Source organism: Falco peregrinus, chromosome 2 (genome assembly GCF_023634155.1).
Source record: "Falco peregrinus isolate bFalPer1 chromosome 2, bFalPer1.pri, whole genome shotgun sequence".
Taxonomy (NCBI): domain Eukaryota; kingdom Metazoa; phylum Chordata; class Aves; order Falconiformes; family Falconidae; genus Falco; species Falco peregrinus.
Genome location: NC_073722.1, coordinates 27,569,744 through 27,582,799, shown reverse-complemented (window position 1 = coordinate 27,582,799; position 13,056 = coordinate 27,569,744). Strand labels below are relative to the sequence as shown.

At 40.8% G+C, this 13,056-nt stretch overlaps 1 long non-coding RNA gene across 1 annotated transcript in view; it reads left to right on the top strand.

The window, feature by feature from the left end:
• LOC129783872 (uncharacterized) overlaps window positions 1-13,038 on the top strand; it is a 36,144-nt gene extending 23,106 nt beyond the window's left edge. The window contains exons 2-4 of the long non-coding RNA XR_008745909.1: window positions 894-986; window positions 1,952-2,047; window positions 10,986-13,038. This is a non-coding gene — a long non-coding RNA (uncharacterized LOC129783872). The remainder of the gene's footprint in view (window positions 1-893; window positions 987-1,951; window positions 2,048-10,985) is intronic.
• The last annotated feature ends 18 nt before the right edge of the window (window positions 13,039-13,056 follow it).

Here is a 13,056-nt window from a genome sequence, read left to right as displayed (position 1 = left end):
TTGGAAGTGATTGAGTGAAATCAGCGGTTTTCTGAAGCAGGACATTCTGCTCCAACAAAACAGGGCAGATGCTGATGGCATGGTTTTCTCTTCATAAAATCACTAACTGGTTTAGGTTGTGCCTTTTGAAAGAGCCTGACAAAGCTCTGACTCTGGCAGAGGACACCTGACTGATGCACTTTCCAGTCACAAAGTCCACAGCCACTTCCTGAGGTAGGGAGCACATAAATCAGGCTAGGTATCAAAATAAGTTCAGATGAGCATTGCAGAGCAAGGAGCTCTGCACCTTAAAATAGGAACACAGATCTGTTTTAGCAGCTGAAAAGGTTACCAGCTCCAATATAGCCATGCCAAGAGCTTGTGGTTTAACCAGCTGAGGAAACATTGGCATGTGATCCTTGCCTGTCACACAGATATCTGCTTACATGCTTTTTCAAAAAGGAAATAGTAGTGTTTTCAGGTTAACTTAGGGTGGTGAGTATGGTGGGGAGAGGGATTACTTTTGGTCCTTTGTGCATTCTTGAGTTCCCCGCCCCCTTCCCCCGCTGTACAGGTAAGTAAGGCTTATATTGCTGATTGTTTCTCTGTTCAAAGGGCTGTAATACTTCCAGTGGATGATGAACAGACAACCCATCTGTAGTAAATAATTCTGTGGAGAACTGCCCTATTGACACCTGGGATTTTGTCTCATTCACTCCTTCACTCTTTATTCCAACTTTTTTTTTTTTCTATTTTCTGACTTTTTTAGGTTTATATTAGTCTGTCTAGTCCATCGGCTATACCTGTAAATATTCCAAATAATGATGGAGATTGGGGTTTTGTTTGCTTGTTTGTGCTATGGCCAATGCATTTTCCTTTCTTTGACAATTAACACTTCTCCCTGTGTTTAACAGTGATGTTGACATCATATTTGATGCCTCAGTGCTGGCTGACCTATTGGGAACCTCTAAGTCATCCAAGCAACCGAGAAGGATCCTAAGTAGCTGGTAAGTCATACAGTATATGTGAAATGGAAATCATGGCTCATTGTTTCTCTGAGGAGCTTCTGTCAGCTACAAATAAATCACTTCATTAGAATTTAACTGGTAAACTGCAAGTCACTTCTGAGTCACTGAGGAAAGAAGTCATTTTACATTTGAAAACCTCCCTTTTATTCACTGCCACCCTGAAAACTTAGTTAATTGTCACTGTAATTCTCACAGCACTTCAAATGCACATGCTTTGCTATCTTCAATATTGGCATCAGGTTCACATCACATTAAGCCTTTAAGGCAAAAGAATCAGAGATGCCACATTAAATTAGTTTGTCTAGAACTCTGATTAAAATTTTACTGTAATGAATAGGCAATAAAATGAAGGTACTTCAGGTATCTTCAAAAGTGTAATGGCTGTCAGCTAATGTAAGACTGAATTTTGTCTTCAATGTACATTGTTGCCTTACCTAGAAGATGGACAAGTCAAGAAAAACCTCCACCTTTATGTCAGAAAAAAAGTGATACAAAAGTGTTACACTGGTTCTTTTCAGTACACAAACGCATTAATGGGAGATGTGGGACAACTGATATTCTTCACATTGATACATTATTTTTTATGTAAGACGGTTTTTGCTTATGGAACGCACCAAGTTTTTTCAGTGGCACAGAAAGAAATCTGAGTAACTGCATTGGTTTAAAATTGTTTTAATTGTCAGTGGTTGCTAGCCTATTGTCTACAGCTGTAAGATTTTAAAAAATGCTGTATTTTCATGATGGGTAGTGATTTAAGGAACTCTCTTAAGCCATTCAGTGATAGAGTGGCACTTCCATAACCAAAAGCTCATAATTAGGTGAACATTTTCTTACACTGGGGGGGGGGGGCAGGGGGAGGGGGCAGGCAGGGGCAGGGGTACCTTTTAAAAAGTTTTTGGTATCTTGTGCCATTTTTTCCTAAAGATTGGTTTGCATAATCACAGAATGGTCGAGGTTGGAAGAGACCTCTGGAGATCATCCAGTCCAACCCCCTGCTAAAACAGGTTCACCTGGAGCAGGTTGCACAGAGTCACGTCCAGGTGGGTTTTGAATGTCTCCAGAGAAGGAGACTCCACAACTTCTTTGGGCAATCTGTTCTGGTGCTCTGTCACCCTCATACTCAGATGGAACTTCTTGTGTTGCAGTTTGTACCCATTGCCCCTTGTCCTGTCGCTTGGCACTATCCTCTTGACACTCACCCTTAAGATATCTGTATCATTGGTAAGATCCCCTCTCAGTCTTCCCTTCTCCAGGCTAAACAAGCCCAGCTCTCTCAGCCTTTCCTCACCAGGGAGATGCTCCAGTCCCCTCATTATCTTCATAACCCTCTGCTGGACCGTCTCCAGCCATTCCCTGTCTCTCCTGAACTGGGGAGCCCAGCACTGGACACTGCACTCCAGGTGTGGCCTCACCAGGGCAGAGCAGAGGGGCAGGACCACCACCCTCAGCCTGCTGGCCATGCTCCTCCTAATGCACCCTGGGACCCCATTGGCCTTCCTGGCCAGCAGGGCACACTGCTGGCTCATGGGCAACTTGCTGTCCCCCAGAACTCCCAGGTCCCTCTCTGCAGAGCTGCCTTCCAGCAGGTCAGCCCCTAGCCCATACTGCTGCATGGGGTTATTCCTCCCCAGGTGCAGGACCCTACACTTGCCTCTGTTGAACTTCATCAGGTTCCTCTCCACCCAACTCTCTACCCTGACCAGGTCTCGCTGAATGCCAGCGCAGACTTGTGGGGTATCAGCCACTGCTCTCAGTTTTTTATGATCAGCAAACTTGCTGAAGACACACTCTGTCCCCTCATCCAGGTCATGGATGAATAAGCTGAACAGGACTGGACCCAGTGCTGACCCCTGGGGAGCAGTGCCAGCTACAGGCCTCCAGCTGGACTCTGTGCTGCTGATCCCAACCCTCTGAGCTCTGCCATTCAGCCAGTTCTCAATCCACCTCCCTGGCCACTCATCTACCTCACACTGCCTGAGCTTGCCTGTGAGGATGTTAAGGGAGACAGTGTCAAAAGCCTTGCTGATGTTAAGGCAGACTACATCTACCGCTCTCCCCTCATCTACCCAGCCAGTCATTCCATCACAGAAGGCTATTGGGTTGGTTGGGCATGATTTCCCCTTGGTGAGTCCATGTTAAGTACTCCTGACATCCTTCTTTTCTTCCACATGCCTTGAGACAACCTCCAGGATGAGCTGTTCTATCACTTTTCTGTGACCAGCCTGTAGTTTCCTGGGTCCTCTTTCCTGCCCTTTTTGAGGACTGTAGTGACACTGGCTTTCCTCCAGTCCTCAGGCACCTCTCCTGTTCTCCATGACCTTTCAAAGATGATGGAGAGTGGCTTGACACACAGAAAAATGCTGCTTGTCCTATTTGTATTTCTTCAGTGATGCTACAGATATTAAGACTGGCTATGGAAGGCTTTAATAATAGCTATGATGATACAAGTTTTATGAAATGAAAAATATGATAAACTGCAATATTGTACTAGAATTGGTCAGAAGTCCTCGAAGTCAAAACTCTAATTACAACCTGGAGTACTGTAGATGAAACTTGTACATAGTGATGACTTTATCTGTCTAGGTTATTACAAAATGTTGCTCTCCTGCTTTATGCTACTTATCTGTCCTATCGTACAGCACCTTATGAAAAATCACTACACCTTTGTATTCAACAGTGGGTTACTCGATTAATTTTTTACCTCTTCAGTACTGTGTTGCCCTGTCTATAACCTGATGGTGTGTTATGTTTATTGCTGGTAACAAGGTAGCTTCTTCATATTACCACTGCACCAAAATGTCTTTCTTGGGAAAGGGGAGAGGCAGGGTGCAGTTTGCTTTTTAAAATAAAATAACATTAAAAATGGAGAGAAGTGAGGAAGTAATAATATTAGTAATTACAAGGTGACTTTGCTAAAACTCTGCCCTGAAGAATGCTCAGGTGTAAACCTCTGCTTCAGGCTGAGGAAAAGAGAAAGATCTCAGTGAGGAGCATCCCAAGACACAATAAACAGAAATATGTACATCAGTTCTGCTAGTATTTAGATTCCTGGATGAAAATGAGCAATATGAGGCAGAGCTTTACCTCAGAATCAAGGTCTGCTTTGAAGTGCTGTATTTTACAGAGTATCTATTTTTTAAATGTATTGACTTTAAGAGATTACACGCAGCAAAATAAATCAGAGGATGCAGATCTCTGAGGCAGGAAAAAATGGTTGGCAAGAAAAGCAATGGGAAAGTCACGCTGTAGTTAGAACAGCTGCTGCTATCCAGCACGTAACTGTGTTACTTTTTTGAGGAGGGAGACTGCTTCTATATGAAAAAAATAAGATTTTCCCTTCAATACATCTACAAGATGACTGACAGCTGAGTCCCAGCAGTGTTTAGCCAGACTGCACAGACTATGGGACAAGGCTACTCCAACTGACCATCTGCAGGGCCTCAAACAATCTGCACCCTTGCACACGTTGTTAGAAGTCGTGCCTACATACTCAACAGCCGTTGTAGAATTTCTGTTCCTTAAGCTTCTGATTGCCCTGTGAACCATGCAGATCTCCAGCATCCATAGCAGGGCATTCCACAAATTGACATCTCGCATGAAGAACCTTCATTGTCTGCTTTTATTTAACATGTCCTAGCTCTTGCACTGGAAAAGAGCACGGCAGAAGAGGACTGGGACTTTGTGCACAAGATCCCAGGGTGCAAGGTGGCAGCACCAGGAGCAGGGACATGAAGAAACTTCAGGTCTCCTCCTCTCCTGCTTGGCAAGCAGTGAAGTCCATCTAAAAGCTGTTGTGTTTTTTTTTAAAAAGACGCCTTCCTCTAGAGTTCTTCTGGCACTTTCTCAGCCCATCAGAGCACTAGATCATTTCATGGGATGGGTGGAAACTTTCAGTTTTGGTGGCCATGTGTCCTGCTGGCTTCCTGAGCAGCTTGCAGAGGGCATCTGGCACCAGGTAGTGGTGGGAGACAGAGGTGGGAGGACCCACGAGCACTCCTGGGCTTGGGAGCACCCCCTTACCCAGACAGAGAATACTCATCTTCTAGAAGACAAGTATTTTACTTCCCTGCAGGTTTTATTTCCCACTTTTGCCACAAATATTTATCAAATTTCTTGTTAAGATACCAAAGCTGACTCCTTTTTTTTTTTTTGAATACTTAAATCAGAAAAAAACCCATGACTCATAAAACTGCAATATTTAACAAAAAAGCTGCGAAAATACTTTGAAGACAGAGATATCTCTTGTTTAAAAAATTGCAAACCTGGTTTTAAAAGATACCGAAATAGCCAAGGTTTTTACTCTTAGATTGCTATGTATAAAACTTAGCACTGTTTAAATTTGCTGCAGTGTATACTAACCGTAGTAGAAGTCCCTCACACTATAGAGGGAAAGGGAGAAAATAAAAGGAGATGTGTTTAAAAGGAAGACACCCAAAATTTATGTGCCACACATTTTAGTGTGCTAAGAAAATGGCAGCTACTGCATGATTAAAAGTCTGTAGATTGGGGAACTGAGTATCTTGTGTCTGAGCATGTATTTCTCTGCTTTGGTTTTAGAGCACGAGATGAATGCTGTGTTTAATCATTTCAACTAAGACTTTAGAATAATGTATTCAGTAAGTCATCTCGCTGACATTTTATCTGGTATGTGACTGAACTCACATACTGCTGCTTCCTGAAAAGAAAGATGTGAACAATTGTCCACGCTTGCCCACACTGATGATGACTCAATGTGTGTATGGGGTTTACTCTCCCAGTTTACCTCATATTTATTACTCTTTTAATTTATAAGCCAGATTATTGCTTTAAAGCAAGTCTTTAAATATAAAAGCATTGTCTCATCTTATTGACACTGAATTGCTTGAGAATTCTTTAATGGTGCTCTTGTCAGAAAGACTTTGTTCCAGGACATATTTACATTTATAGAGGAAATTGTAGTTTCCTCTACAATAATATTGTATTACAATACACCAGCAGTAGGTACAGTAAAAAAATAATAAGACTGCTGTAATAAAGACCAGGTTTCAGAATGTAGTGTGAAAAGTTTATCATTCAATATATTCCTTTCATCAGCTGGCACCTACAGAGACTTTGTTCTCTCTCTTTGTCATTGGTGCGCAATACCTACAGTTCATTCACCAAAGAGGGTTTGAATGGCAGTTGTAGCCTGTCTACACGTCACTGGATTTGGGCTTTTCCGTGTTGGCAGAGTGGACATGTGGTAAAGACACTAAGCCATCCTGGCCTCTTCGCTGACTACAGAAGTGGCAAAAAAATGCTTCCTCAAGTAGGGTTATCTGGGGCTTTTTTGTGGACATATGGAAGCTTTAAATTTGTGTCCATAAGTGTAAACTATATATTACTTAACTTGTTTTTATGGTACTTCATACTGTGATCCTGTCTCTTTCCTACTAACAGCCTTCTCACTTTCAATAAAACTTCTTGCTTTTTTTCAGAGTGATACCTCTGCTACATGAAAAGTTAATGCTGCTTCAGACGCAGACAGATATTCTAAGGATAAATCTGATTTTGACACAACTAGGAATGGAAAGATAATCCTTCAGAATCGATAATATTGCTCCCTTTGCAGAGCTTGTACTGAAGAGTTTCTGCGGTGCTGGTGTTGTACCTTGTCATATTTTCCTAAAAAGTTTCAAGCAAACTTCAAGCTTCCCAAAAATTTGACTCAAGCTTCTTGTTTTCCTGTTACCCTTCTCTGTCTGCAAGTACATTTTTTAGGTATGGAGTGCTTTCCTTCCTCAAGAGTAAAGCTTTTGTAACCTTTTTTTTTTTTGCTAGACTATTTTTTTAAGGTTTGGCTACCATATGATCCAAAGTGCTACACTATGAGCTATCAGTTCCTAATATAGATATAATTATATGGTGGTCATACATCCCTAGACAAGGCAGACATGTCTGCTACTGGTATCAGATAGTTGTGCTGGAGGGGCCAAATATTATGAATCACTTATAGCATATTTGCAAGGAGTTAATTACTGTTTGTGATGTTATGAAGCTGTTATATAAGAAAGAAACTAGAGTTTCAGTCAAACATGTTAAAACCTTTTCAGTGCATTCCCATTCTATGACATAGGGTAGAATTGCAAGACATTATCATGCTACTTCTTTTGATCACATATCATAGCAATCTTGCTGTGAAAAACAGGCATCCTAGGACTAGCCTATCACCTACAAAATATGAACAAGCAGGAAGTAGCTTTGAGTCTGAGTATTTGGCAAGTAAACCAAGAATAAAAATGACTGTAATTATGCTAATCAAAAAGCCAATCTCCAAACAATTTTTCAAGCAGTGAAGGCATCGAGCCAAATACTTAGTGAGATGTTTGCATTTACCGAGCAAGCACATGACACCAGGAAATTAATTAATACAGGAATGGTTACAGAAGCAAATTGTTCTCAGAGGTGGCAACATTAATTCCTTTTCACAATTTGGTCATAAGAGGGTAGAAAGCAAAACAAATGCCCTAGGCCCATTGTGAAGTTTCAAAGCCTTTACTAAAGCATATTACTATGATAATTTATTTAAGTTTTATATATATTAACAACAGGACTTCAGAAAGCAAAATTTAGTTGAATACAACTTCAACTTAAAGTTTTATGCAAAATGATATATGGCAAAGATGGTAGTTTTCCAAATGCGTGTTGCTCCTGTTATGTTCTCAGTATTTCTTTTCATTTCTTGATAATGAAACATCATGGAAACAGGAATATTGGATCAGCTTGAGGACCAGTGCAGATATTTTTTATTCACCAACATTTGTTTTCTATCACACAATTCTGAAGACAGGCAGTGGAAACTCCCGCCCCAAATTACAGGAAGACTAGCACTAAATTATCAAACAATTGTTGTCTGGGAGAAATGTGGGGATTTTTTACAAGGCAGGACACTGGGAATGCAATTCTACCTCAAGTATTACAGCAATAGATCATAGTGTCATTATTTCTGCTATTACCAAGAGAGGGCATCCTTTTCCTAGTAAATCATGACATGACTACTGCTTTTCAAGAGCCTAGTTAATTTTTGTAACTATTCTGTTACATTTTAGCTAAAACTTTTTGAAATTTAAAAATGCAGCTGTTTACGAAGTAGACTGTAGTTCAGTCTCCACGTTGTTTGAGGCTATTTTAAGACCTGCTATACAAATTTCTCAGTATAGCCTTTCATTTAGCCCTTGTATGGTTTCATTAGGATATGCTTTATCTCCTCCACCAAGGGTATATGATCTGTATTAGTAAAAGCCTACCTCTTTAAAATCAGATCATTAATTGCAGGGTTTTTTTTAATTTATTTAGGTAGGGCATTTAGTGTTATCTTCTTAGAGCAGCTTTCTAGCACAAATGTGAAGCTGTTAACTTCCCATATTTTAGATACTGTTGCCTCCATCAGTGGGACATGAGACACATCTTTTGCATTTGAGCTCAGTTTTGCTGGCTGTAAAACAGATCTTTCAACTTTGGTGGTGTAAACTGTGGCGTGTAGCTGTATATTATAAAAGCATACTGTGCCAGTTTTTTTAAAGCAACTGCGTTTCCCCTTTGATACTGCCATCCTGCCTCTAGTCACGCATTGACAAGCCTGAGCATTCGATGGGAACTGCTGCAGGTTCAGCACTTTTGAGAAACAGCTTACTTAGAAGTCTGAAGTTGGATTTAGAAGCTTAACATTTTTGGGAAACTTGTCTATAATCCTCATAACTTACTGTTGTTAAGGCAAATATCTATGCAGTATATTTATGCTGCAACCACTATAGATTTTTTACTTCTACTCTGGATAACTCTCTGTTTAAGGAAACCTTTCCATAACTTAGTGTGAGAGAACTGCCAGAATCACTCTCAACCCCATTTTTCTAACAGACGGCACTGTGCTGTCCAAATCAAGTTGTAGGCTTAGTAAATCTACCTAGGCATCCAGAAATTTACCTAACAAGGGAAGAAAGTTTAATTACACTTACAACAGAACTGAAGAACATACATAATAATAGTCTACCCCACTCACTTTTTTTATGAAGGAATTGGGCCAAAATAATCTGTGCATATGGATCTGTAATTCTGTGAAACCAAAACATTAAATACATTTTTGTCACAGCATAATTTGAATCATTTGCATAAGGGTGAGTTCAAGGTCATGTCCTTATTAGTCAAACTAATTTTATTTTTCACTTAAACTTGCATTTTGGGGCTTTAAAAGTGAAGCAACATCTAAGAGAAGGGCAGCAGTCCAAAATATACTTGAAAAGAACTGGCATTAGCTCTAACTTTGTCCTATCTGTTAAACAAACGTAAGTTAATTTGTCCTTGAACCTAGAAGCTGGGTGCTGTCTAGAACAAGACAGAAAAAGCACGTTTTCGTAGTTCAGCTGCCACAGGATCTGAGATCTGCCTGCCTGCCAGAGGTTGGGAGTTTAAGCTGAACAGTGGAAACTAGAAAAGATTTTCAGTTGTGAACAAGAGGCTTACAATAAACAATGGAGAAAAATTTTCCAAGAGGAAATGTAAAATAACCTGATACATCCTTGGGTTAGCTGGTAGATGATCAGAGGACCAGACAAAGTGGAGAACAAATACTAAAACTCAACCCAAGAATACAATATCCACTACGTCCTTCCTACTCTTCCCCTGATTCCCTCTACCCTCTCGTTAGGTTACAAGAACAGTGCTATATTTAGGACAACATCCTCTTCTGAGAGCTGTATGTGCTTTTTTAAATGTGCAATGTGCACCACGGTTTGCCAGTCAATCGGTGCTACAGGATCAAAGCTTTCTTCTCTCTTGCCTCCCACTGGTATTACAAGCTCGTGATGAAAGTGGAAACTAACAAAATACCTTGAAATTTTGAGACAGCACAAAATAGTAGAGCTTAGACATGTATGCACTTTAAGCTCTGAGAACCTACAGCTAACTTTAACTTGTTAGCATAATATCCTATAATCCTTTTCTTTTCTGTAGGTACCACAAATATCAATTGCTATGTCCCAATTGGCAATACATGGAGAATGGTTATGCACTAAAAGCATAGTGAAAATAAGGGAACTGGATAGAACAGCTTAAATGTAATATCTGCATATATAACAGGAAAATATCACTGATTGTGACACTCCCTGTTAGCATTTCACAAATTTTCTGTATGGCTGTATCACAGTAATGCAGAAATCAACAATGAAAAAATCACGTGCCTTGCCAGGATATACAGCATCTCACCTATCACAGAATCAAAAAATTGTTGAGGCTGGAGGAGATGTCGGGAGATCATTTGGTCCAATGTCCCCTGCTCAAAAGGGGACACCAAGAGACGCTTGCGCAGAACCATGTCCAGTGAACTTTTGTGTATGTGCAAGGACAGAGACTCCACAACCTCCCTCAGCAACATGTACCAGTGCTCAGTCACCCTCACAGTGAAAATGTATTTCCTAATGTTCACCTGGAACCTTCTGTGTTTCAATTTGTGCCTGTTTCCTCTTATCCTGCCACTGGGCACTGCTGAAAAGAGCCTGGCTCCTTCCCCTTTGCATCCTCCCTTCGGGTATTGATACATGCTGATAAAATCCCCCTGTACAACCTAAAGTTGTAGATAACTTTTTAAAAAATCCTTATTGATAACAGTTAACTGGTCATCTCTCATGTTGTTTCAGCATGTGGAAAATAGTATGCTATATTGAAAGGCTGCCTAGGAAATGTCTTTTTACGATGCCTATGAAATTTCTAATGTAGTAAAGGCCAAGTAGTCTGTGACTTAGCTTCAGATTTCTGTTAGCTCTTTGGCAGATCTCATCAGCTTACACCAGCTTCCTTAATAAATGTGCCTTTTATACTATCACACAGCAAATTCATCTATTACCTGGAGAACCACAAGTAATATCTAATTACTTATGCTAACAATTAGTGCTAAACTTATATACTGCGTTGAAAATGCAAGTCATTGCTGACACTTCTAACTTACCACTGCTATCTGTATTTCAGGTATTAACTGAAACACTGAATCTGACAAACTGGCACATGGGCACTGACAGAGAGGGAGAAAACATCGAACCATTCACTGCTTGTCTCTTCTCTTATGCTTGCAGTGCCCTTATTCCTGTGGCGGGCTGGCTGCACGTGGCAGCAAGTGCAAAGCCTTGCTCACACCTTACTAAGCACCCACCAGAAGACAAAACAGCTATCTGCCAGCATCCCATACTGGTTTCTCTTTTCTTCCCTGGATTTTCTTCCTTGGATTTCCTTCCAGTGATGACACTCTTCAGCGTGAAAGCTGAGACAAAGAAATACCTTACGAAGTGCAACAAATAGCATTCCTTGCAGCTTACAGACAAATGACAACCAAAAAATATATAACAGATACATTAGGTAAAGCTCTTTCATCACGCAGAAAAGTATCATAAAATATATGATTTATCAAAATGCCAATTTTACTGACAATTACAGAAATCACATGCTGTTTTGACTTGGGAATGATCTTGTTTGTGACTGAGTTGAAATTTAAACGTCTTTAAATTTCTTTCGGGATTTCTCTTTTGTTGTAGTTATATTGCTCTTTGCGAGCAATCGGTAATAGTAACATCAACTGCATCAGCAGATGACCTGTGGGCTTAAAAGTCCTCCAAAAGGTTACAAACTGTTTCCTAGTCCTCTGACTGACAAGTAAGACTGTCTCTACTTTGCTAAAACAGAAAACACTGTACCCAACACAGCAGTCACTCTGTGGAATACAATTTTAACTGTATGACATAGTCCAAAGATGTCCTGTGTTGCAGCTGACTTGCAGCCATGAGTGATTTTGGAGCTTTACAGTCATGTCGTTGTTGGGTTTGTTGGTTTGCTTTTATTTCAGAGGGCAGGCATGGTCATGGACTGCCATGCTTTGAGAAGAAATGACAGGTTATTTAACCACTACACACACAGATTGGCTCTCTCAAAACTGAACCAAGCCCTTAAAAAAAACCACCCATAACATAAAATTCAAAACTTGTCAGAAAATATTAATGAGTGCCATTGTAATAATTTTACTAATTTTCCTTCCTATCTACAAGTTAAAGCAGTTTGCTGCTGTGGTGTTACGTCTAAAGAAATAACACAGTTAACGAGCAAATGTTTCGTTCATACGTGGTGTAAAGAACCTGTGCAGCTGCAGCTGTGCTGAGCCCATGTCATAACACTCTTGATCTGTGGTCAAGTAAATACAACTTTCTTCCAACCCATTATCTAGAGATTGTCATGAAATACTGTTGGGTTTCTAATTCTTGCTTGGAAATTCACTTTCTGGAAGAGTCACTAGGAAGGATCTAATTGTTAGATTATCTGGTATTTTGAAATCATTTACATTGTATTGTTTGCTTGAAAATGATGTTAATCACAGCAGCAACTGCAGGCAGCAGTTGGCTGTTCCTCCTTTTTCAGCCTCCTTTAATTCCACTAGATCATGAAGTTTTTAGGACTGTGGCGCTTTGCAAGTTGCGTGGTTCTGGCCACTCTGTTCAGAGCAGTCCCAGAGGGGAGGTGGGGACTCTCAAACAGCTTTTCAGTGACACACTGAAAACATCTGAGCCTACACTCTGATGGATCCTGATGATCATTTTCCCCCATCTTGAAGCAAATCATTTTGATTTATAGTCAACCTGTGGCACTCAGGAGAAAGAAGAGATAGTCCATGGACCTGTTCTGTCTGCCACTGCTCCTTCAGCTGAGTCAACGGTGATACATTGTCAGGGTGCTGTGCAAAGTCAGGGTTTTTCTGTGGTTACTTCTCTCCTGCCTTTGAGAAGCATGGCCGCAGTTCAGTGACATTTCCACAAGGGCAGCCCCTTCCTCGTTTGCCTCATCCTTTAAACATGGTACAAAAGAGATGCTCAGATTGTTCCCCTTGAAACACTGTTGGAAAACACCTGGATAGCTATATCCCTCATGGGATTTCAGATTCAGGACTTGGCAGCGCTGGCAAGCTACTCTGCTGGCTCCAGGGTGCCTGCTGCTCCTCCTGTACGCCACAGCCACCTTGCCTGGCAGCCTCAGTTCTGCCACACGCGCTCTGTGTGCC